At 42.9% G+C, this 24,544-nt stretch overlaps 1 protein-coding gene across 12 annotated transcripts in view; it reads left to right on the top strand.

Annotated features, from left to right (window-relative positions):
* Window positions 1-410: 410 nt before the first annotated feature.
* Myt1l (myelin transcription factor 1-like) overlaps window positions 411-24,544 on the top strand; it is a 398,225-nt gene continuing 374,091 nt past the window's right edge. For 7 of the 12 annotated variants that reach the window (XM_005404380.2, XM_005404385.2, XM_005404381.2 and 4 more), the window contains exon 1: window positions 411-767. The gene's annotated coding sequence lies outside the window, so the exon portion shown is untranslated. Of the gene's footprint in view, window positions 768-5,300; window positions 5,723-6,927; window positions 6,989-7,146; window positions 7,424-7,523; window positions 7,593-24,544 lie in introns of those variants that run through there. The other 5 variants (XM_013504405.1, XM_013504404.1, XM_013504407.1 and 2 more) reach the window with 5 other exon arrangements.

A 24,544-nucleotide genomic window follows, 5' to 3' on the forward strand; every position in this document is an offset into this window, starting at 1 on the left:
CAAAACACATATTATATCTATATATTATTTACCTGGTAACTAGCTGGGGTGGTATACCTGATTTAGCTGGAGACTTTGATTTGTAGGACTGACAACCTTATTATGCAGTGAGCTTATTATTGATATTATTCTGCTCTCGGTTGCCATGGCCACCTTGTGAGAGACATTCAATTTTCTCTCTTCCATCATCATTATCTATGAGGCCATCTGTTGTGGAAAATGAATTCAGCCTCATTTGCATGACTGATAAGCAATTTTTTTTTTATCTATTTAACAGAAGGTCATATGCCGGGGATTTGGAGCTTGTGAAAAAAAAAAGTGGAAAAAAAAAAAGCCTAGGAGAGGATGAGTGGGACTGCGTGCATTAGGGGATGGATGTGGAAGTAAAACAGATCCCTTAGGCCCGCGAGCCTATCGTACTGCATTTGTCATTCTTACCCAGGCGACATTTTTTTTTTCCCTAAGCTACCGCACACTAAACAGAGCGAGAGAGCTTTTCCCTGCAGCCCTGGTGAAGCCCCTGGTTTTTTACCCATTGTTGGTGGGTGCATTTCAATTTTTTCTTATTCCCTGGACTATGGGTTATGATATCAATATTCACTGAAGACAAAAGCAGCCTTTTCTGCCTCTCGGTGGTATGCTATTGCTCCTCATCCTCTCCAACTTGTGGGGAACAGGGTTCTCGCTTCTTTCTGTGTGTTTTGAGCCAGCACAGTTACCAAAATTGAACTTGCTGTCACTTGTGAGCCGTGTGGTCATGGTGTGAGGTACGTGATACTCCTTAGGTTAATTCTTTGGACTTAGTGGACGGAATCTGTTTTTGCCGTAGTTCAAGGGCTTGTGCGGCAATCCTATTGTTTGCTCCTTTTTAAAGTTATTTTTACAGTGTGGCTGGTAGCTGAAAGGTTCCTGAGCTAGAGGTCTTGTAATCACAGAAGTCTGTCTTTAAAGCAAAATGGATATTAGGTTGCATGCCTTTGCTGTAATGTTGTTTATAAAAGCACAACAAAACTTACTGCATGTATAGTACTTGGGTGACACGAGACTACTGAAACAAAAACTTCCCAGAGACTTTATTGGATTACTTTACATTACTGATGAAGTAGATAATTTTATACAAGGGCTGTTAAAATATTAGGTATTCTTGATGTACTATTATATTTGTCTAATTTTAAGAACCTTGATTTATATTGTTTATACTGAAAATTCAAATAAAGATTTTGAACAGTAACCTCAATGTTTGAAGTTCATAATAATGAAACAGCATTTCACTTATAACAGAAATATGTCTCTTAATGCCACTTAAATTGATAAACTGAAAGTTTAAGCTGCATACTTTTTAGTTTCAAGACAGAGAAGGATAAGGCTCTAAGATACTCCTGAGAGTTAGCTATACAAATTGTACACTACATATTTTGAATTTAGCATTCATTTATTCACAACACTGTCTTTGATCACTAAAACTCTGTAAGTTAGACATTTGTTATTGACTTAATTATTGCAAAAATATTTTCCATGAGAGCTTTTGTATGCAAGTGATTATATTTTTTACCGAACAAAATTAACATGATAGACAAAAGCATCTCACTACTCTCCTTACAGACAAGAGAGGGCCTTTTTAATTGCTCAACTTCTTAAAAGTCATGAAGCTTTTCATATAAACAGTAAAGGCATGTCTTACATACAGATAAAATATGATCATTGTTCAGATGAAAGTGCTTTGGCACAATACTCCTTCTGAAAACAATACCATTGCATTCCTCTAAGTTTTCCCCTCTCAAAAACTTAGAACTCAAAATGCTGATCATACATTATAAATGCTAGCAAGTGACACGTATCAGATGAAGGAACTTTGTGTGTTTCTCCCCAACTGACCTAAAGGAATATGTATGAGCCAATTGCCTCATGTGCAGTAAGTCAACTGGTTAAAAGTCTCCTTGAAGTTGTACTTTAATGTTGAATTTTCTTTATTGCAGACAAGAGAAGCCTAGCGATATATTTATATGATAGCACAGTACTCAATAGCACTTTAAAAACAACCTCTTGCCCCACTGTCACAGACCTCTCTTAGGCAGTGGCAGCTGTTATATAATCTTTCCTCTTTCTAATCAGCCATTTTTTAATATTTTAGCTTGAGTTGGCCAGAAATAAATTCGTTACAAATACTAATTACATGCTTAAGAAAGTTTAAGACCATAAAATGTGGACAGTTTATGAAGATTATTTAAAGTGCCATCAGTTTTCTTACTGTTCAAGCAACAGTAATGTGATGCCTGGATGTGCATTACAGTAGGACAGATTATGTCATTACTTTTCATCTGTACCTATAGTCTTCGAGATTTGTGAAACAAAATTGTCAACATCTAGAAAACCTAATAGGTAGCACAGTTGAATCTCTTTTCCTTCCCCCATCCTCCTCCCCCAAAAAAGTTAATTACCAATCTTGGTTGGATTCTTCCTTGCCTCCCTGACATTTGACTGCTGCTAATTCACTGATTAATCTCATTAATGTGATTATAGTAGGATTTGGAGCTGGCTGCTATTGTTCAGCAGACAGTGCTATTCAGCCCGACCACTTGCCACCTCATTCAGTTTTGCTGTGATTTTTTCAAAGCTGGTGGAGCGAGCCATTGTGAACAGGGTCCCTCTGCCTCCCTTTCAGCACCGGGAGCTGTCCGCGGCTGATAGCAATTGCATTGAGCAGGGGGCTGGCTTCCTACAGGTTTACTGGCAATGTGAAAATAGCTCGCTTTCATCACCCTAATGATGTTGCTCATTGAGGTAGAAGTAGGAGCAGCCTTTACGGTCACAATTGGGTGTTTTGAAGATGGTGGCAGCAAAGATCTCCCTGCTGGAAGATTTTTATTTTGTAAAGACCTTCAGGCTGCCATTACATACACATTTTACCCTAGGTTCAAAAATTCACCAAGCATATATAAACTTGGTGAAATCACTTGTGTAAGTATAATTGTGGGTTAAAAGACTGTAAACACTCCCACTTTTCAAATAGAGAGTCTTTATCTAAATATCAGTCGATTTTAATACAGTTTCACTTTTGAAAAGATGACCAGGCTTATCTGAGGTTACAATAAAGCAGGGGGTGTGCAGGACACCTAAATGTCAACTTCTCTTCAGCAAAACTTGCATCTGATGCCATAACTTATGCCAATTTCAAAAATTTATGCTATAACTGGGTTGAAGGTTGAAGGCCTAATTATTTGTGAGTATGTATGAGTGAGATACAAAACTTCTTAAAGGGATATAAGTATACAGTCTTCTTTGGGATAATAAAAGCTGTATAAGCTTGATTTTCTTTAAATATGTGGATAATTTGAGAAAATGAGTGTTCTTTAATGTATTGTTTCATGTTCCTGCTGTTTTGTACCCCTAATTTATTTATTTTTACTCTTTTGAAAAATACTTTTGCTCTTTTGTTTATTTTTAAACCAGTGATTTCACTGTCTGATGATTTCTGCTTTCTTTGTCAACTTTCAATGGAGAAAGAAAAAAAGAAGTTACTTTGCAACTTTAAAACTCTAAAGTTTTTCTATTTATTAAAATTATGCTTAAAATTCAAAATGTTGAATCAATAATCTGATTATTCGTTCATCTAGCTTTAGGAATACTTGACACGTGTGATTTTAAAAAGCTAATTCCTTCTATGGAAGAATGAATTTTGTTAAGAAAAAATATTTTAATGTCACAAGCATGAGCTAGACACTGGAAATCTGTAAGCCAATCTATTTTGCAGAAGCCAATCTAATTTTTACATTTTTACATTACTGTAAAAATACTTACAACATCTTCTATAACACTTTGTTTACATATCATGCCATTTCATGGCTACATGTTCAACTTTCAAACAAATTAAAGTTTTATATACTCCTGAGCATTTTGCATAAGAAAATCTACTCTGTGGAATAAGAAGGAATACTAAAATGCTTTTTCAGTTGGAGTTGGAATTGGGCTCAGCTGGATGCCCCCTTTAGTCCAAGACTGCAATTTCTAATCAATAACCATTTTTTCAAATGCATCTAGTACTTTGCCAGAAAGTCTACCTTGATGGCGAGCCTCCCCAGAACTCTGTCCAGGGAGCAGATGAATGGCAGTTTCCGAGAGAGAGAACTTCAGGAGTGCTGGATTCTTACTGCCAAATTACTCTACAGCTTGTCTTGATTCCTATAGCATTTCACATGCTCTTATTGTCAAGGGTTTTTTTTAAAGAGCCCTTTGCATGAATGTCTCTTTTTCTTTAAAAAAAAAAAAATCTTTTAAACTTTCTTTAGAAAGGAGTCACAGAGGATAAACTTGAACAAATTATTAACAGGTTTTACACTAAGCTAAGTTTCACTCTACTGTATCCTGTTCCGCAATACTATACCTGACACTGATCTATAATTATTCTAAACTAATGACAAAAGATACTACAAGCTTAAAAATAATACATAGTATAGATTTTTTATGGGAGAAGTGTGAGAAGGTCATGTACAAATATCATGAGGCTTATATGAAAAAAAATGACACTTTAAATTACCTTTGCTCACATATTAAAAATATTGCTTCTAATGACCATAATTTGTATAAAGAGCAATATCAAGTACTTCACTTTCTAAGTGATTTATTGTATGATTTTCTGCTATCAGATTATTTTAAGAACTCTACACTTTTCCATCAATAGGCTATGTATGTATCAGGGCAACGTGGCTCAGTTTGGAGTATCTTTGTGCCCTCTCTCTCTCTCTCTCTCTCTCTCTCTCTCTCTCTCTCTCTCTCCCTCTCCCTCTCCCTCTCCCTCTCCCTCTCTTTCTCTCTCTCCCATCTCTCTCTCTCTCCACCTCCCACTCCCTGTCTTCTGTCCTTTCTCTCTTTAACTCTGTCCCTGTTTGTCTCTCTGCCTCTCTCTCTCCTCTCTTTTCTTCCTTCACACCTGCATTGTTCAAGCACACACAATGATTTTTCTATGCATGTTTCCACAATGAAACTGTTTTTGGCGTTGACATCCTAATGAGTCCTTAGGGTATCCACAGAAGTATCAGAGATGGCAGAGAAAATGTAAGCCAGGTGTTATAAAACTAGAAAGAAGGCTTATTTATTATATGAAAAATCACTGATCAACCTTGCTGTATGAGGTTCTTCTGTTAAGAAAAATTTCCTACAATGTATCTCTCTTAGAAAAAAGAATCCCTACTCCCTATGTGGGGTTTATCAGGAAAGTTGGGAGGGGGAGGGCATATCCAGGGGCTGTGGGGGGGTATTGTGCGTGGAGATGGAATGGCTCGGGATATTCCCTGGAAAGCCTGCTTGTTTGCACACTGCGGTGATTCCCGGCAGGGCTGGCTGGGAAGGGAGCCGGACCCTCTGTAGGAACCAGTGAGTCTGGTTTCCATGAGCCGGGCAGACTCCGGCTTCAGAGGAATTACCTTTGGGAGCTACAAGAGGTGTTCTTGGTAACTCGGGACTTCCGTGTCAATCTCCCCGAGGAAGCCACAGTTAGCGCTGTGTTCTGTGTGGGTCTCTTGCGTGTCTCTGCCTTCAACTCTCTCTGTGGGAAGAGAGCTGGCAGGAAGAGGGTCCTGGCGGGTGGGGTACACAGGATGGAAGCCCAGGGGGAGCCGTGACCAGCACGTGCACTGAGCTCCCCATGGCAGACAGAGCTGCGTGAGTGAGGAACAGACTGCAGAGAAGCCCTGAGCTCCATGGCTACCAGCTTTTGCACAAAAAGGTACCTCTTTCCTTTTATTTCAAGGTGATGTGGGTTTTTTCTTTTTATTTGCCTGGCTGGTGCAGCTCCTAGCCTTTGAGAATTATTTCAGATATGTTCTTAAGTACTTCAGCAGAAAGCTGTTTGTCCACCTGCCTGGCCATCTCCGGCTCCTGTCTGATTACACATTACAGCACTTCTTAGCATCGCGTGGTCTGGTACACAAGCAGCAACAATGGCCCGGTTTGCCGCCGGAGTTGCCCCTCTGTCCACCTCCATGGGCCTCTTGTCTGCATGGTGCTGGAGTTGTTGTTAAACAGGAGTGTGTGCATTCACGGCAAGCTTCCAGAGGAGGGGGAGGTGCTAAGGTGGCCTTTATGATTTAACGGAGCCTTGGAGTCCGGAGTGCTACAAGAGAGAGTCTTGCCGAGTGTGATGGTGGAGTTACCATCAGAGTAGAGCATTTATTGCTGGACTCTGAAGCCATTTATAAAATCAGCACTTTAAAAAAAAAGGAAAGATGCTAATGGAAGTCTTGTGTCTATGCTCTCTTTTGTATTTTTGAGTCCTTACTAGGTCTTGTCTTTTCAGAATAAACTTTTTCTGATTTTTTTTTCTCCAAACAATACTAAAAGGGTTGATCATGCAACTTTCTTAGGGAAACAGTTCTGTCTCTTGTTTTAAAGAAACTGAGAAAGGAGCTCCTACTAAGACAGAATAATGTGGTGTGGCTGGCAAGCCGAAAGAGATTTTAAGAATCACTTAAAGTTAACTCTTGAGCCTCCGTCCGCCCATCTTCAGAAGTGATGGGGGAAGATCTGAGAACCTCTTTGTGTTTTGTTTCCATGTTAAGCAGTAATACCACTTAAAACCCTGCAGGTTCAGCTGACTTTTGTGAGGTTTCTCTGGCCACAGCATGAATTTACAATAGCATCAGTGATAGGGGAGATATTTTTAGATGTATTACCTCGGCGGTAGCTATGAACAGCCTGACTCTGGTATTTACAGTTCTCATCTATTACATTAAATACAGCACCACACATGATACACTTTCTGCTCTAGAGATTTAGGGGCCTGTGGGTACAATGTGAGAAGCCTATAGCATTCATCCCAATTTTGTCTGACTGTATTGCAAGCTTAATAAATAGGAAGGTTAGAAATTGCTGCATTCACCCACAGCTGTAGCTGGGGGAAAAAAACCTAGATCAGCAGTGAAGTTCCCTCCTCTGTTAGGATTTGGGGAAATGGATATGTTTTGTGTTGCTTAGCGGAAGCAGCCAAGCCAGGGTAAGTCAGCACTGTGCTCCAGTGTTATTCTGCTGCAGTGATGTGGTCTCTGAGGGAAGCAGAGCTCGGTTCCCACAGCCGGGGCAGGATTGGCAGCCCAGGGCTGCCTGTCTGCTGCCTTTGGAAGGAGTCTGCGTGCTACCGACCAGACAGGGCGCTGCAGCATGCCCGTCTCCCCGTCGTTTAGTGGTGTCAACTTATTAATTTCCATCTCCAACTTCAGGCCTGTTAGTTTCCTGTCTGAAAGCATTATTACTTTTGTCCATGTGGCAAAATAATTAGCATACAGATGAGAAGTGGCCCCGGGTCTGCGCGCCGATAGAGAGGAGAGATGTGCAGTGCAAAGTTGATTGGATGAATGGAGAACAAATGGTGGGCATTCAAAAGCATTAGAAGAGTTTTGTAGTCGTGGAGCAGGCTGGAGAATTTTTCTGGGTGAGTCCCTAAGACGGAAGGCAGGGGTGGCTGCTGTGGGCTGTGGGGAGGACCAGTTGTCAGAGACTGGCTTAAGCTGATGGTGCCATGTGGGATTACGGGTGCAGATGATCCAGTCGGACTACTTTGTTTTGCAGTTCTTCAGGTTTGTCTTTGACACCCCCTCCAGGTAAATATGTCCTGTCCTCCTGTGGTTTGCAGAGCCAGGGCTCCGCTTTTCCAAAGTGGAGCAAAGTTCAACTCCTTATGGTCAGTAACAAAAGAATAGTCCTTTGCTGTTGGCTTGGGGTGGCTGCTGCATCCATCTTTCCGTGCATAAGTCTGAAGTGAAAATTAACTGTTTAGAGATTATTGTTTTCAGAATTTACAGCAGCCATTATTCAACGTGTTTAATTAATATTTTCTGGAACAGTGTACCGAGACCAGCAAAATTAGCAAACGTTGTGGCAATGAAAGCCCAGACATAATTAGTTTTGACTAGTATATATTTTTCCTAGCTGGAAGATTTTAGTTGATTTAACCAGCAACTTACTGGAGGTTATGAGAACTGAAGTGAAGTTACTGTTGATCTGTAGAGCCTGCAGATCGGAGATAGGAAAATGAGCACAACCTTTGACATTTTCTGTTCTTTTCAGAAAAATGGAGATCAGTTTGCAAATCAGTTTCCTGAGTTAAGAAGTAAGAATAAAGCTACTGGAACCCTAATTTTCTATTGTCATGAGTAATGGTTTCTTATATAATTCTAGAACTGTAGTACTGCAACCTGGGTGTTTTAATATTTAGTGAAATGACATCCGTCTGGGGGCTTTCACTGATAAATACTTCTATCCTCTCTTAATAATTCCTGTTCTCCTTAAAAGGCAAAGTATTCATTTTAACTGACCTAATTATTTCATCTGTTTTTAAGGTGGAACCTAAGTAGTAATTATTAGACTGTAACTGTATTTCTGCAGTTTGCTGAATATTTTAGCTCACTTAATGCTTAGATTTGGCTTTTATTTTTCAGCTTTTAAAAAATATTATCCTACTTTAGTTTGCTTTAGACAATGACAGTGAGTATTTAACAGAAAATACAACTTTTTCTGAGGGGGTGTGATTTCTTCTATTTAGAAAACTATGCCGTTCCAAAAAAAAAGAAATACCTTCAATGAACAAGCACAAGGTGTTGGAAAACATATTAACCCCTCAGATAAAGCTTTGAAACTTGGTTCCACTCGTTTTCCTGGTCGTATTGCAAGTTTCTGAATATTCATATTCAGCGGCATTGTTTGCATAATAGGTAAACCCTATTTATTAGTATTTTTATATGTATATGTACATGCACACACACTTTTTTCTACTTCATTTTTAAATTTGCTGGTAAACCAAAATGATGGGAAAAAAAAGAATTTTAAACATATTTAGCCTAAAGTAATAAATACCAAATTGTTCTGGGATTCATAAACTCTTAGAGAAAAAGTAACACTTGGATTTTCACTGCTGCATTTCAGTTCAGAGTTGAGTCAAGCTTTCTACAATTAACCCCTTTTTGTTTTATGATAGATTGTAACTTTCTTGAGGCAAGATATCATCATCATTTTGTCTTTAACCTTAGCCGGGCCGCTTAGAAGCAGCAGGGGCACTTGAATGTCATGCCCATAAGACTTTCTTCGTGCCTGGCTGCCTCTCCCGGGAAAAGTCCAGCTTTAATTTTTTAAGGGCCAAAATGAGGTCCTATGAGTTTCTACCTGACGGAGTTACTTTATGCCACTGGTTGTCATGTTCCTGGCCAGGCTCTGTGGAGAGGAGAAAGGATTTCCCTGGAAGACAATAAGTTCCAGAGCTGGAAATGTGGTGATAGTACCAGCTTGAAAATTGGATTTCTAAGGGGGTTCTTTTTTCTTCTTTTAGTCTTGCTCTTAGGTTGAAGATCAACTTTGGAAGGAAATGCAGCTTTCCATAGCAAAATTCTGTAACCTATCCAAGAGGTCCCAAAATATCAGCTCCCAGCACCAGGGCTCTGTGGCTTAGCTGCTCCATGTGGGAGGCGGTGGTCGTACATGAGGCCCGGCTGTGTCTGTGGGGTTGTCCTGGGCCACATGTGGTGTAGGCTGTCGCCTCGATAGGGCGCCCACTGCTTGTGAATGGGAAAAAAATATGCGATCACCTTCCTCCCAAAATATTACTCGACCTTATTTCCTTTAAAATTCTATGCCATGATGAATTTTTGCACTCTTAGGAATATATAATGAATCTCTTCAGTGGTTTTGGGAGTGCATGGCTAGATGTGTTTTTAAGATGCCACTGGGAAAAAGGTGGTGTGTAGGCTATGCTGTTGGAGCCGTGGGGTCAGTATATGTGCTGTGTGGACCTGCCCAGAGGTACATGTGCGCTCATTAATATACTTGAAAGAACTTTACGACTTCGTATTACATACTGACTGCCTTTTACTGAAGTCTGGCTGCTTAGATAGCAGTCAGATTGTTTTAAAGAAATTACCTCAAGGATATTGGACATTTGCTTGAGAAATCTTAAGGTGTGGATTTTCAGGCTTAAACCTCTAAAGCAAACAACTCACAGATGAATAATTTATTGTGGGGGCTTTGTTTTTGGTTGTTTGTCTGTTTCTGTTTTATTTGTTTGCACAGGGGCAAAGATTTTTCTTATAGGCTTTCTAGCTTCAATCCTGTTTGGAGTAAAACCTTCATACCATTATTTATCCCTACCTGGAACAGAATGTATTTCCATGATACCCCCAGAATACTCTTTTCAAAAGTCAGCATTGCCCCCCGTTTCCAAGGACTGCCATATCTCTGAACCCTGAAAGCAATGGGCAATTCTCAGAGGTTTGCTGTAGATTTGGTTCAGTCTCCCTCCCTGGTCTGCGCATTGCCTAGCCCATCCGAACAGGAGCTCAAAGCACAGAGCATTGTCGCCATGAAACAATGCTAGCCAGACTGTTGGTGGAGATAATCGAGTCTGCAGGGCACCCCATAGAGAGCCATCAAATCAAGTCTGCTCTGGAGCTGTCTGCTAGATTGTGAACATTCAGAAATCAATGCTGCATCTGCTAGTGGACCCTCTGGTTCACTGAAACTCCCACCTGGCTAATGCATCTGGGCAAAGATCTTTTCAGAAACCAGTTTCCTTCAGGATAAATTTAATACGTCTTGAGGGCCAGGCGCAAGCAAATTGATTCTATCTCTGTACCAGGAAAACTCATAAACATCTGTAAGAACACAGATTTCCAGCAACCCCAGGTTTAGAGGATGTGATTTTTTGAAATATTCCAAGCCTACTCCCTTCATACCTCATGCCAGCATGGCATTTTTTAATTAGGAAGTTGATTAAAAAAGGCACGGTAGACCACGGATGTATGGTCCTTTGGCATCCATCCAGCTGTTTGTTGTCTGAGTTGTGGAAAGCGCTGCTCTTCACCAGTTGCAGGAAGCCGGTGGGGGGTGGGGGGGTGGTCTGTTATAAGACGAAGGGCTGGTGAGATGGAATCATCCTGCCTGTGAGCTCATGGCAGCTGGGGTGGCTTCCTCCCCATCGCCTTTTCTGCAGACAGACTTGCTGGCTTCCTTCATGACCCAAATCACGTGCGCTTGGCAGCTAACTTGGAGTGTAGAGCAGCAAGGTGTATTACACTCTGGGATTCTGAGGTTCTGTGTTTTTAGTGGTCAATAGGAGAAGTCAGCATGGTTTGCATTTTTCTGGATTTAAGCTTATTTTTGACCTTATATCCTGTAGGCTGGAGCAGGGGCTAATAGCTGCTCTACTAGTACAGTATTGTTTACCCCCAAGAGTACAGTGGTTTTGTTTTGGTTTTTGTTTTCTAAGGGAAATTCCTTTGCACTGGCTCTTTTTGAGGGCTGGAAGTATATTATCACACGAATAAAATTTTATGCCTAATTGCAGTGTTCCTATGGCTAATGTGGTGTGAATAAGTACCATGTTATGAATTTAACCCTGTCTACTCCTCTCATTGTTGGAGCACTTCCCCAAGATCTAGCGTACCCCAGAAAGTAGAAGCAGTAGCTTCTTCTGGCTAATGTGGGGACACTGAGGCAGACTTCTGAAACTGCAGGAGAGGCCCTAGGGCTTTTGCAGGACCCTGGGGACCTGGCTCAGGGCCCAAGTAGGGGGTGACATCCTCACCCCACTGGGATGCCTCAGATGCTGGGCCAGCAAGTATCTCTTTTGTTCTCCATCCCTCTGAACCTTCTTGCACATTTACTAATTATTTTTACATTCTACATTTTAGAAGAGTTCAGAGACAGACCAGCTGGAGTCAACAGCCATGAGGGGTAGACCAGGGATTCCTAGCATCTTCTCACAGGGAAAATAAAACACCAGAGTTAACACTGAAGACTCAAGACCTGACTCCCTTAAGTTAGCTCCTCCCTCTATTCCGACACCTAAATGATTCATTCATGCAATGTGCACATATTGAGCCCCTCCTGTGTGCATTGTCCAGAGAGGAAGATCTGAGACAAATTCTTGCCCTTCAAGGAATCAGGCCATAAATACCCATATATATCCTTCAATTCTGATCAAAGCTCTTTACAAATACTTCTACACTAACTTTTCTTTGAACATATTTGGAGATAACTTACACTCTTTTCTGACTTAAGAAAAAGAGTATACTGAGCCTCCATTTCTCCTTCTTGGATGGTTCACACTGCAGGAATCGAAATGATCATACCGAAAATTAGCATCGAATTGCATAGTACTGCCTACCCCTATTTCTCTATAAGTTAAATACATTATTTGAGTTTATTGCCTTCTTATAAATCTAGAGCTGGAGATTCCAGAATTGCAATATTCCAAGCGGTTAGTCTTTAATCACCATAGTTCTCACATCACACCGGCTATGCCTTCACAGTGTGTAGAGGAAAGGTGGGAATGCACCTTCCATCCTCTTAGCTGGAAAGCCCAAAGATAGCAAGTGGAGTGTTGTGTGGAAGAGTGAGTGTTGGCAAATGTCAGGTCTCTGTTTCACAATTTTCAAGTGCTTAATATCAGAGACCAAGGAGGGAACACTTTACATGGGTATGGCATGGTTGAGCCTCAGACTTCTGACTGAGGCCAACTTTCCAGGTGTGAGTACTTATCCCACCTCTGGTCTGTGACAGGGTCCAGCCCTGCCACCTGCAGACACAGAAGGGCAGCCAACTTGGTCACCCTGATCACCACTGGCTGCAGAGGTATTGGAAAGAGAAGGAGGAGGAGAATTCAAGTTACAAAAGAGGTCTGCCTTTTAGACCCTCTTGATGAGTATCTGCCCCAGTTCCAAGGAGTCACATCCAACCAAACATATCTGCCTATTCGGAATGAAGAATTTTGTCATTAAATCCTGCACAAGACAAGTAAGGTTGGAATTAGCATTTTATATTCTCTCAGAGTCTAGAAATTTAAGTAGCTCAAGCATCAGAAAGCCACATGTCTTTGCTTAAAAATGGAATTCTGAGATTACATAAAGCCAGAAGTATTGGTTGATGCTAGCTACTTGTATAAATCAGCAAAGAAATTTTTAATAATTTTGCTCAGATAAATTTGATCTAATTTATTACTCGTCCTTTGTTGAATATGACACATTTGGTTCTGAATTAAATGCATGAAATCTTCCACCAAATTTGTATTGTGAATCTTCCAATATCTTTTGCAATTCCTTTCATAGTACTGAGGAGAAGGGAAGTGGTTTTTTCCTGCCCCAATGTTTTTTAGCTAATATGCTGTTACTGGGATTTTGTTAGCTCAAAAACAATCCTTTTCCCTCAGAGACCCACCCCCACAGTGCAAGCCAAGAAGTGTCATGTCTACCCCCAGGGACAGGTTAACACACCTGTTTACAAACGGGCTGGGCCACCTGGTCCTCGGCCTTCAGAGTTAATGATCAGAACAAGATCTGATCAAGGGGACAGTGGGAGGGGGAGAGGATCAGATTTGTGATGTGAAAAGTCACTTCTGAGCATACAGCCACATGGCACCACCTGTACGGAATGTTTTGAATGAGTTAGAAAAGCCACTCAGCCTGTGATAAATAACCCAAATTACAAATATCAACATCCTAAGGACTAGATGCAGAATACACACAAGGAGTCATACAGCCATTGAACCTTTACCTTTCCTGCTTTACATTTTCAAAATCCAGCAAATACAGATTAAATCGTTTCTTTTAGCCTCAAAGGCATCGGTGAAATGTAAAGTCACTGATTGGACAATCACCATTAGAGAAAGAACTACTTCTAACAAAGCAACATTCAGGTAGTCTTTGCACACTTCTCTCCTTCTGACAACGCCTGCCTCCTTCCTTTCATCCCTGATCAGGGAATATGTGTTCTGAGGCCAGATAACACCATCCCCTATAACATCTGGCATTTGCTAGCATCTCTGCTTGCTCCTGTCCCTCATCCTCTCTCTTAGTAAGGGCAATTAAGAGTCCGATTAAAGATTTCACCCACAAAGATTTCCTTTCCTTGGTTCCTTCATCTCCACCAAAAGCCAGAAACACTCCACTCAGCTGGTTCTGGTTTTGGCAGCTGGACTGTATAGGAACTTCTACTTTCTAACCAAAGTATTAAAAATAACCCACATCCCAAGGAGACTCCATTTTTCTACACTTCACTTTTCCAGGAGGATAGATTCATCGAATGCTAAACACTTAGTCACCTCTTCTGCTTTTCTTTCTCCTGTTCTTTTAATTTCTAAGTGAGATCTTGCATCCACAGTTAACCTCAGCAGTGAGCCCCCCACCCCCACTCCCACATGACAGGGTCCGGTTGTCAGGACCTTCATATGTGGTTTGGGGATGACTCTGAATAAGACACCCCACCTCTCTCTGGCCTCGTCAGGGTGAGGGAGCTGGATTCCCTGATCACTCAGCACTCCAGTTCTAAAGGGATGACTCTGTGTAGCGTTCTCACATGGGGACAACTCTGCCATCTTGGAGCTTGACACTCTTAGCAGAGATGTGCAGAAAGCAACCTAACCCCACCACCTGGATGGGCCTGAAGTTCCTGCTGGATTGAGGTTCCAAAACACATTACTAAGGGCCCATCAGTTGACTTGAAATTCATCTAACCAAATGCTTCTTAGTCATCTCTTTTTTTGGTTTTTTCTTTTGTTTGTTTGTTTGTTTGTTTGTTTGTTTTTCTTCCGGTACCAGGAATCGAACTCATGACCTTGCACTTGCCAGGCAGGCACTTTGCCACTGAGCTAAATCCCCAGCCCCTTCTTAATCTAAAATCATCCCATGGAACTCAGATGTGTACCTCAGCATTAACTCTCTCTTAGATTCTCTTCCCTCTGTGTTTCATCTACTTTGTGACTATCACTGGATTTCAGGCAAGCATTCTTTTATGGCAGCTGAGGTTGGAAAGTTTCCCTGACAGTTGACAGAAATACGCATGCATTGCATGGCTTTCTGGCTCCTCCCGGGATTCTCTCAATTCTGATTCCCTGGATCTTTCGACCCAGTCATGATGGAGACAAGTCAAGTGCACATAATTCATATGACGCAGCTTAGTACTTAAGGAAACAGACTCACTGTCTTTATGGCTTTGCTTTCTTTTCAAACAGCAGGATTTAGGGTATGCACAGGTGAAGTGGGAGCACATTTTTAGCAGCTAAAATCTATTACATAATCCATGTCCTACTTCTGGTAGCCTAGAGCAGAAGGTACCCAAAATGGCACACAAGAACTTGGAATCAAATAAGCACTAAATTTTATCATGGTGGCCAAAGACTGTTCTTCATCAACAGGAGTGGGCTCAGGTGCTGACCATAATATATCCAGAGATGGCGAAGAACAGGATATCAGAGTGGGAAAAGGAAGGGGCGTGGGAAAGCGAGGACAACCAGCTGGCCGCACTCCTGACACGTGCACGGCTCACCTGAGCTGCAGAAGTCTGTGCAGGCCGCCATTTGAGCACATGAGGCTCCTTTGAGAAACACTGAAGTAAAAAGGTAGGGATGGAGGGATGGGAGAGGCTGGGCAATGGGAACTCAGCTACAGTTAGGTAGGAGCAAGAAGTCCTGGTGTGTCACCACATTGTAGGGGACTAGATGACAATGATGCACTGTGTGTTTCAAAACTCTGGAAGAAGCTGGGTGTGGAGGGATACCCCAGTCATCCTAGCACTCTGGGAGGCTGAGGCAGGAGGACTGTGAGTTTGGGCCCATCCTGGACAGCTTAGCAACTTAGGGAGACCCTGTCTCAAAAAGGCTGAGGATGTAGCTCACAGTGCAAAGGTCCTGGCTTGAATCCCCAATACTGGGGAGAGACATGGAGGGGTAGGGAGAGGGAGAGAAAGAGGAAGGGGAAGAAGAAGAGGAGGAGGAAGAAAAAAGAAAAGGAGGAGGAAAAGACGGAAGGAAAGAAGGAAAGAAGGAAGGAAGGAAGGAAGGAAGGAAGGAAGGAAGAAAGAAAGAAAGAAAGAAAGAAAGAAAGAAAGAAAGAAAGAAAGAAAGAAAGAAAGAAAGAAAGAGGAAAGGAAAGCAGTTTATATGTTTACCTTGATTTGAGTATTACAAAATGCACACATGTATCTAAATATCACATGGCACCCCATGACTATTACATTTTTTGGTAGTTCTGAGAATTGAAGCAGGGTTTTCACACTGAGCTCTATCTCTGAATCTTTATTTTTTAATTTTTTATTGTGAAACAAGGTCTCTGGCTAAGTCACTAAGTTGCCCAGCCTGGGCTGTCATCTTTCTGCTTCAGCCTCCCAGTATACTAGGAGTACAGGTATTCACTCCCATGCATGGCTAACATGTACCATTTTTACTTGTCAATTTTAAATGTTTGAAGTTTTTGAAAGCATGCATTGAATTTGGTGAAACAACTCACTCGGACGTTCACGATACTGCATGTGGAGCTTCTGTGTGTATGAGGGAGCAAGGGTGGCAGACATAGGGGTGGCAACCGTGTGTCCCACGGCAAGAAGAAAAGAGGAAGAAGGGAAGGGGAGACACTGCAGGACCTTTTTGTCCTTCTGAGATGGAAGAGAGAAAAAAACAAACAAAAAAAAAAGCCACAGACGTGTGCTTACGACCTGCAGTTTGGCTGTTTTTCCATTCTAATGTGAAGTAGGGTGGCGTAAAGATGGAACATGTAGTAAAATCATACTTTTGCAAGACCAGAAGCTCTGTAATGTTGAGTGATGAGGACCCATGCTGTCTGTTACACAAGCCCAAACCTTTCGTGTACTATACTGAGAAAGTGATGGAAATAGACTGTCAGGAAAACCCCCTGTTAACAGTGATCACTGACTACTGCATCTCGGACCAGTATCCAGACTGAAGTCCTTACCATTGCTCAGATCCCAGGACTCCCACAAGAACTGAGAGGGTTGTTGCGGGTTGATATCCAGCAGTGGCGAGCATACCCACTACCTGTTTGTTTTCTTTAAATTTTCAAAAATGCATGTTACTTCTGTCCAAGCATGTCACAGCCTAGAGGTTTATCATTTCTACTGAGCAGTTAACAAAAAAAGATTAAAGAGTGATTCCATGTTGCCTATTCATAAAATATTTGCAGCATATTCTTTATAAAACCATCACAAACATTTAAGGAAATAATGGAAATAGTTATTTCTCCCTTGCTCTGAATGTCTGTCTATGCACATAGGATTTATTGCCTTTGCACACACACAGAGGTGTGTTCAACAGATGTACTTATAGTAAGCTCTGTCACAGAGAAAGCAATAGGTTCCCTAAATCTTCGCAAACCTGAAGAAGATAACTATCCAGTTTCATTTCAATATGGCTCTCAAATTAGTAAGCATCCATTCTTTCATAGTAAGATTTAATTTAACTGTGACTGACAGCATAATGTCTCTCAGAGTAAAAGTATAAATAATATTTCTTACTTAAACACTTTTCCAAGATAGGACCAAAGTAGAAGTATGAATTCACACCCCTGTACCCTGAACTGTGGCTTCCAGTCTATGTGAGCCCATGTGGCACCAGGCAGTCCACCAGGCACCCTTTCTTCTCCTTTTGACATAGTTCACACTTTTTCCAAAAAATAGGTTTTTGGTTGTGTGTGTGTTTTTTTTTTGTTTGTTTGTTTTTTTGGTTTTTTTTTTTGGTCTTTTTGAGACAGGGTCTCACTATGCAGGTCAGGTTGGCCTTGAGCTCACTTTGTAGCCCAGGCTGGTCTCGAACTCACAACAGTCCTCCTGCCTCAGCCTCCTGAGTGCTGGGATTACAGGCATGTGACACCACACCCGGCCTAAAAATAGTTATTTTGAACCAATATATAAACTTAAATCAGTTAACTTAAACCTTATTCAGATTATCCAATGTACTATATACTTTCAGATGTGCTTAATTTAACTATCTATTGCCTCTACTGAGCTTCAAGCCCTCCTAAAACCACTGCTGCACTCCCCTTCTGAGCACAGTTAAGATGTCCAGTGTTGAAGAGAGCTCGTTCAAAGGGCCTGTGCCCCCTGCTGTGGCTCCATTTCCCAAGTGTGGCTTGTACGTCAACTGCCATCTGCAGATAGCCACAGACTCAATTTTTCAGCTTTGCTTTTTAGATGAATTCCATTGGTATGCCAAGGACACCGAGAAAAAAAAAATTGCTTCCTTCACCCTTTCTCCACTGATGCCCTGAAGATAGCGACTATGGAACAGAAATCCTTAATACACACATCTTCTGGAAAGGATGTAAAGTGTAATTCGTTCAGGTTCTAAGTTCATTGCTGCTTCCATTCTTTCCTTCTTGTGCCCAGGTCACCCGCAGTCTCTGCATCCTCTGCCTCATTCATTCTTTTCAAACAGCAGCCACTCATCCATTAGCTGATTCACGAGCAGCTGCCAAAATGTCCTTCTGCATTGCTGCCAGCTATTCTTCCTCCTCTGCCCTCTCTGCCAGCTTCTGAGCAGAACAGAGCCCCTTCCTGCCTGGTTCCCATCTCTCAGTGCCCTCACCCTATCCCAGTTTCCTCCCACACCTCTGGATGAAATGTCCTTGAGGCGATGAATATGCGCGCTGTTCTGTCTCTGTCCTTGCTTCACCTGAGCAAACTTTGTCTTCGTGTTCATGAGTTCAAGCACAGGAAGAAAGGGTCATGGGATAGAAATGTACAGTGGAATCATCAGAAAAGCTAGTAGAAAATCCTCTACAAAGTTCAGAAGTGCTGTATTCTTGCTGAGAGACAGAGAGAGAGAGAGAATTGTGATTTTGTTTCTCAGTAGTCAAAGGAAGCAGCCTAGTGAGAAGCCAAAGATAGAAGCCATGGGGAAGCAGAAAGGAGGTTATCAGTCTAGTCCCCAGCATAGGCAGGAACAGACCAGAAAAAAAAGACCTGCACCCTTCTTTCCCTTTTGATTCCTTCTTCTCTCCCGGAACTGGGCTGCAGCCTCTTCCCCATCCAAGCTGGCCTCTGTCTGCCGGAGCACCCGGTTGCACACAATTAGGTCCCGCAGCACTTGTAATTGAGCTTCTGATTCATCTGCATCACATGATTTAACTGGGGAACCTGACTGTCATAAGGAAATGCACTTGGAATCCCGAACTATGTGCACACCCTGGGAATCCATTGTGGCCGAGACGCTGTATCATTGATATTCCAGAAGGCTTTTGCTGAACTGATTGAGCTAAGTAGAGCAAGGCCAAAGATTCCAGGGTTCTTGGTAAAGCATATCTGCTGCCCAATCCTTTACAGTAGGGCACCATCCTCGAGGCTCCAAGCAAAGTAGGCACCTATATGGGTTTCCCAAGCCTGGGCATGGGATGCCCAGGGACTTCGGGTGTGTCCCTGCTTGCTCCTGAGCCCCTGTTTTGCAGCAATGTGCTTTGTCTAAAAGCCAGCTATGGGTTATTTTATATTCTAGACATTAGTCCTCTGTCTGCGGAGTAGCTGGAAAATGTTTTTCCCCTTTTGTAGGTTGTCTCTTCACTCTGTTGGTTGTTTCCTTTGCTGTGCAGATTTTAATCTAATATGATCCCCATTTGTCGTCTTGATGTTATTTCTTATGTGATTGGAGCTCAGTTCAGAAAGTCCTTGCCTGCTCCATAACTTCAAGAGTTTTAGCTATTTCATCTTCCAACAGGTTAAGTATTTCTATTTTAATATTTAGATCTTTGGTCTATTTTGATTTTTTGAAAAGCCTGAAGTATACATAAATTAAAGAGCAAAGTAAAAGGTAGAGTTAAGGAAACAGGGAAATAAATCTTTTGCCAAAGGGAAGGGGACCAAGAGGTGGAGGGAGGGGGAGGGGAGGGAAGGAAGATGACATAAAAAGAATTAAGATGTGCTGTGTACATGTACCAACTCCCCTCAAGGAATATAATCATCATGTAACTCATATGTGCACTAATAGAAATAAATTGTATTTAAAAAGCCGTTCCTGATCAAACAGGTGAAAACCCAGAGGCCCTGGTCCTGTCTCCAGCTGCACATGACACAAGGGTCCATTTGCCCTGACTGAGTCCTGAGTGTGCCCCAAGCCTGTGCACGCTAGAGGGCCCACTTTGTTCAGACAGTACTTCTAGGGCTGTCCACTTACAGGCCAACTCGCGATCAGCTGTCCTGAGCACCATGAGGTGGTCTACAGTAGATTCAGAGAGGTGACTATGCTTATAAGACAAGGCAGAGCAATGGGCTGATCTAGGAGGCTCCACACATCCTTGCTCGGACACATTAGCCCGAGTGTGATTTGTTCTGGAGGAGAGAACAGTGTGGTTGGCATCCTTATTCTCACACCACCCTGGTTGCATCTGGCACCAGCATCTTTCTCTGGTTTCCCCCGCAATCTCATGCCACTTGTAGCCTTGAAATCAGGCCTTTGTGTATGCTCAGAAGGGGGTCTGGAGGGATCCAAAGCCACAGCAGAGACCTTGAGATATCAAGAGGGACTGTGAGACCCAGTGTCATTGTTCTGAGTGGGACCCAAGATGTAGGTTTTGCCTCTAGATTGGTGGTGGAACAGAAAGTCTCTTCGTCTTCTATGTTTTATTTGTTTACTTTTGCTGCTTGGCAAAAGGAATTTTGCTCTGAGGCCCATCTCGCCTGAAAGTTACCCATGTAACTAGTGCTCTGTTCATTCCTTCCGCTAACCTGGCGTTGTGTTAGATGGTGAGGGTTAGAAGGATATGAGTCACAACTTTGCTCTGGGCTCAGAAATTGTGTACTCTGGCAAGGAAGGAAAACCGTATTGATGAATAACTTGACACAGCTTGGAATCTGACAAACGGGGTAAGTCACTGTCAATAAAGTATTGTGATTTCCTCATGAAGAGGGGGTGGATTACGTTAAGCGAGACAGGAGCAGAGATACCATGAAGATGGTTGTGTCTGTGACAATCCTTGATGGAAAAGTAGGATTGGCACAAATAGCAGCAGAAGAGGGAAGATGTGTGCGGGCAGGAAGATGAATGGAAGTGCCTGGGAAGAATGCCCCAGCTTTTCTAGGGTAATGGGTGGGAAAGCCAGCCTGGAACCTAGGTAGTGAAGGTTGGGGAGGGTCATGGTGCCTCGCTCACAACAGTCTCTGGTGAGGAGATTATGGCTTTGTTCTCTAGATAATGGGAAATTACTGAAGGTTTTGTGCAGCTGAATGGCGAGGCCAGAGCTATTCTTTGGGATAATTAATCTGGCAGCCAATCAGTGGCTACTTCCTGCCAATTCTGTCTCTAAAATAGCTCTCCCAACTGCTGCATCCTTCCATCCTTTCCACCACCACTTTAGAGTACTCTCTCATTATCCCTCTCCTGGGCCGGCACCGCAGACGCCACCCCCTCCACACGCTACAAATGCGTTCCACTCGCTGTTTGCAGATCAATTATCCCAAAGTATAGTTTTGGCATTTTTCTACTCAAACAACACCAGGCTCTTCTATTTCCTGCAGAAATAAAGCCCAATACCTTACTCCGGGGCTTGGGGTCATTCCCCAGCCTGATCCCTGCCCCCTCAGCAACTCCAAAGCACCGAATCCATGCCGACGCCTCCTGCCCACCCTCCAAAGGCTGGCTCTATACAACTTTTCTACAAACCTCACCTCTTCCAGGTGAAATCCAGCACCCCTCCCTTGCCCTCTTTCCCCATAGCACTGCTGCGATGATCCCTTTCCTTGTCCACCTGACATTTCCAGCAACTTTTGTTTTTTGAGACACGCATTTGTTATATAGTCCAGGCTGAATATGAACTCGCTATGTAACCCAGGCTGGCCTGGAACTTGGATTGTTCTTCCTGTTTTAGCCTTCTGAGTGCTGGAATTACAGTCGTGCTCCACCACACCCAGGTCATCTAGAGACTTAGCCATAGTTTAATTTTCTTAGGCAGCCAGGGAACCCTGATCTTCAGGTCTGTGTCCTCTGTCACGAATGTTGGGTGAGGCTGAGGATGACAATGCTCTGCTGATGTGAGGGTGCCTGGGGTAGAGAGATTGGACTGCACCTCACTCAAGAGGTGTTGCGGTGACCCAGCCACTGCTCCCTGCGGGGACCTTCCTGTCCACCTTCCCCCACTGTCCTGATTCAACATGACGTCACTTCTCTCACCAGGAAGTCACCTCATTGCAGTCTGTGCCCCCCCCATGTACACTATTTTGAGAGGTGTGTTGTCATTGCAGGGAAAGCTGTCATGAGATGCAGGAATGCCCATGACAAGTGCTTTCTATTTCCGTTGAGATGTCCCAAGCAAATGGTATTGCCTCTGGGCTTCCTGACCCCAAGACCCAGCTCCTGGTAAGAAGCCTCCTTCTTCTGCACCCAGTACTTTGCTTTTTCTACTTATGTGAGAAGTGTGTTCCTTGTCACTTGGGCCATTCGATGGCACTTAAAAGATAAATAGCCTTGGGCCTGTCTCTGAGAGCCAGACACCAAGGAGGACCCTTGAAATCTCTAGCTCTGGGGTTTGGGCGCAGCAATCAATGCTAATGACGGGTGCAGAAGTGGAGCCCAAGTGGATACTGGGAGGGCACATCACCCTCTCTTTGGTTCTTCCTCTCACCAGGGCATTACCTAGAGCAGGAAGGAAGGGCACTTGGGCACAGAGCACCCAGAGTCTCAGGCCCTGGGCCAGGCAGAGAGCCCATTCCAGGCCCGAGGCAGAGAGCCCTGGGCCAAGCTGTGACCCCATTCCAGGCTCAGAAATCCCACCTTCCTGACCCTAAAAGCAGGTCTTGCAAGTTCGGTGTGGCAATGAGCAGTGACCCTGTAGACGCCACTTCAGGATCAGTAGCCAGGTGACCTCTCCCTTTGGATGCAGAGAGATGGCAGACTCTCCCTGTTTGATGATCACCTTTAAAACTAAAAGTGACTATTGTAATTTAAATAGCACAGGGAGCCTAGAGTGAACCCATTCTGGGAAAATAGACATTTAGCTTTTATACTTCATTTCTAGGTATTGTGAACCAAAGGTTGGGTCCAGAGTTGGGAAGAATTTAGCCATCAAATGCAGGAAGGAATAGAACCAGCTTAGTTTGGGATAGTGAGGCATATGCAGTGGGGGCTCCATGACCCCCGGAGATGTCCACCCAGAGCCTCAGTGTCGCAGTGCCCTCTCTCCCTTCTCTGTTCCTGTGATGAGCTCTGTGGGTCACAGAGAGGTTTGTGACACAGATAGACAACCCTCATAATCCATTTCACCTCATGGGAGGGCAGAGCCAAACTTCAAATGGTACAGAAGAAGCTTCTCAAAAATTTTAAGAAGAATTTTATTTAATTAAATATAGGAAACCTACCGTTGTTCCAATGTATCACCAGGATAGAAAAATTATTAGTGAGGCAAGTTCACCTTATTTCATATAACATCTTCTAACCCATGTGTGGCTCCCACACTGGGAGCCCCCTCAGTCCAGACCTACTAACAGCCATATGGAGTCGGAGACAGTCACACAGGATGCCTGTTGTCAGTGTGAGTATTCCTTCCAGATTCTGTGCCTATGATTTCAGTAACCATCCTGGAAAGGACCAGGTGAGATCATTTAGGGGTGATGGATTTCTAGGGCCAGAATTGGCAAACTGTGGCCTGTCCATCTACCTAATCTAGCCCACTTCCTGTTTGTGTAAATAAAGTTTTATTGGAACACAGCCATCAACATTCATGTGAGTGTTGCCTGTGGCTGTGTTTGAGTTCTATGATAAGCTTCCCCAGGCCTATTGGATAACCACTGGTAGAGACAGAAAGACCACCTGCTTCCTGAGACTTCATCATCTAAAAAAGATCAAAAAATTACAAAAGAAAAGTAACCCAGTGGTTATAACTAAATGAAAGACAAGAGGAGGTCAAGGATCATTGCTGCAGAGATCAGGAACAAGACATAGCATAAGTCTAAGGTGAGGAAGAAAAACTCTCCCCAAAGCTCAGCTCCCTCACTCTTCCCCTGATAAATCCTTCCTACACCAGGCGTGGTGACTTTCAGTAGCTCGTCTCATCTCCACCACTCACCCGCCAACATCCTATTCACCTGGCTTCCCAGGCTGCCTGCTGCTAGTGTGTTCAGCCCGCCCACAGAGAATGAGTCCTGGGACCCCTAGTACTGATTTCCACCAAGGGAGCTTCTCCACAGATACTCATCTGGTACTGGACTGCTCTGAAATGTAAAGAGCACACCGTTTATGACTAGCATTTCATTGCATTCAGCTTGGCTATAGCATCATAATTTACATTTGGCACTTTTTTTTGTTTACTGCTTTTAAGTAATCCCAATTCAGACATTTGTCCTGGATAAAACATCTTTGAGACATGTACAAGCACAAAAGGTGATCAAAATATAGAATGAATGTACATTTTAAAAAAAAAGTATTACAATAAAAGACACCTTGCCAAGAATCCCTCTTAAAGTCCTTCCTCTTAGGGGCTGGGGATTTAGCTCAGTGGCAAAGCGCCTGCCTGGCAAGCGCAAGGTCTTGAGTTCGGTTCCCAGTACCAGAGAAAAGCCAAAAACAAAACAACAACAACAAAAAAAGTCCTTCCTCTTGCTTATTGGAGTCCTCTTTCCTGAGTCTTCTTTCCTCAGTGTCTTTATGAGGAGTGATCAAAAATACAGTAAGTGCTGCTGTCCAGCGCCATCCAAAGGAAAGGAAAGGAAAGGAATGGAAAGGAATGGAAAGGAAAGGAAAGGAAAGGAAAGGAAAGGAAAGGAAAGGAAAGGAAAGGAAAGGAAAGGAAAGGAAAGG

The sequence above is a fragment of the Chinchilla lanigera genome, unplaced genomic scaffold, assembly GCF_000276665.1.
Source record: "Chinchilla lanigera isolate Chin_1 unplaced genomic scaffold, ChiLan1.0 scaffold00086, whole genome shotgun sequence".
In the NCBI taxonomy this organism is placed as follows: Eukaryota; Metazoa; Chordata; class Mammalia; order Rodentia; family Chinchillidae; genus Chinchilla; species Chinchilla lanigera.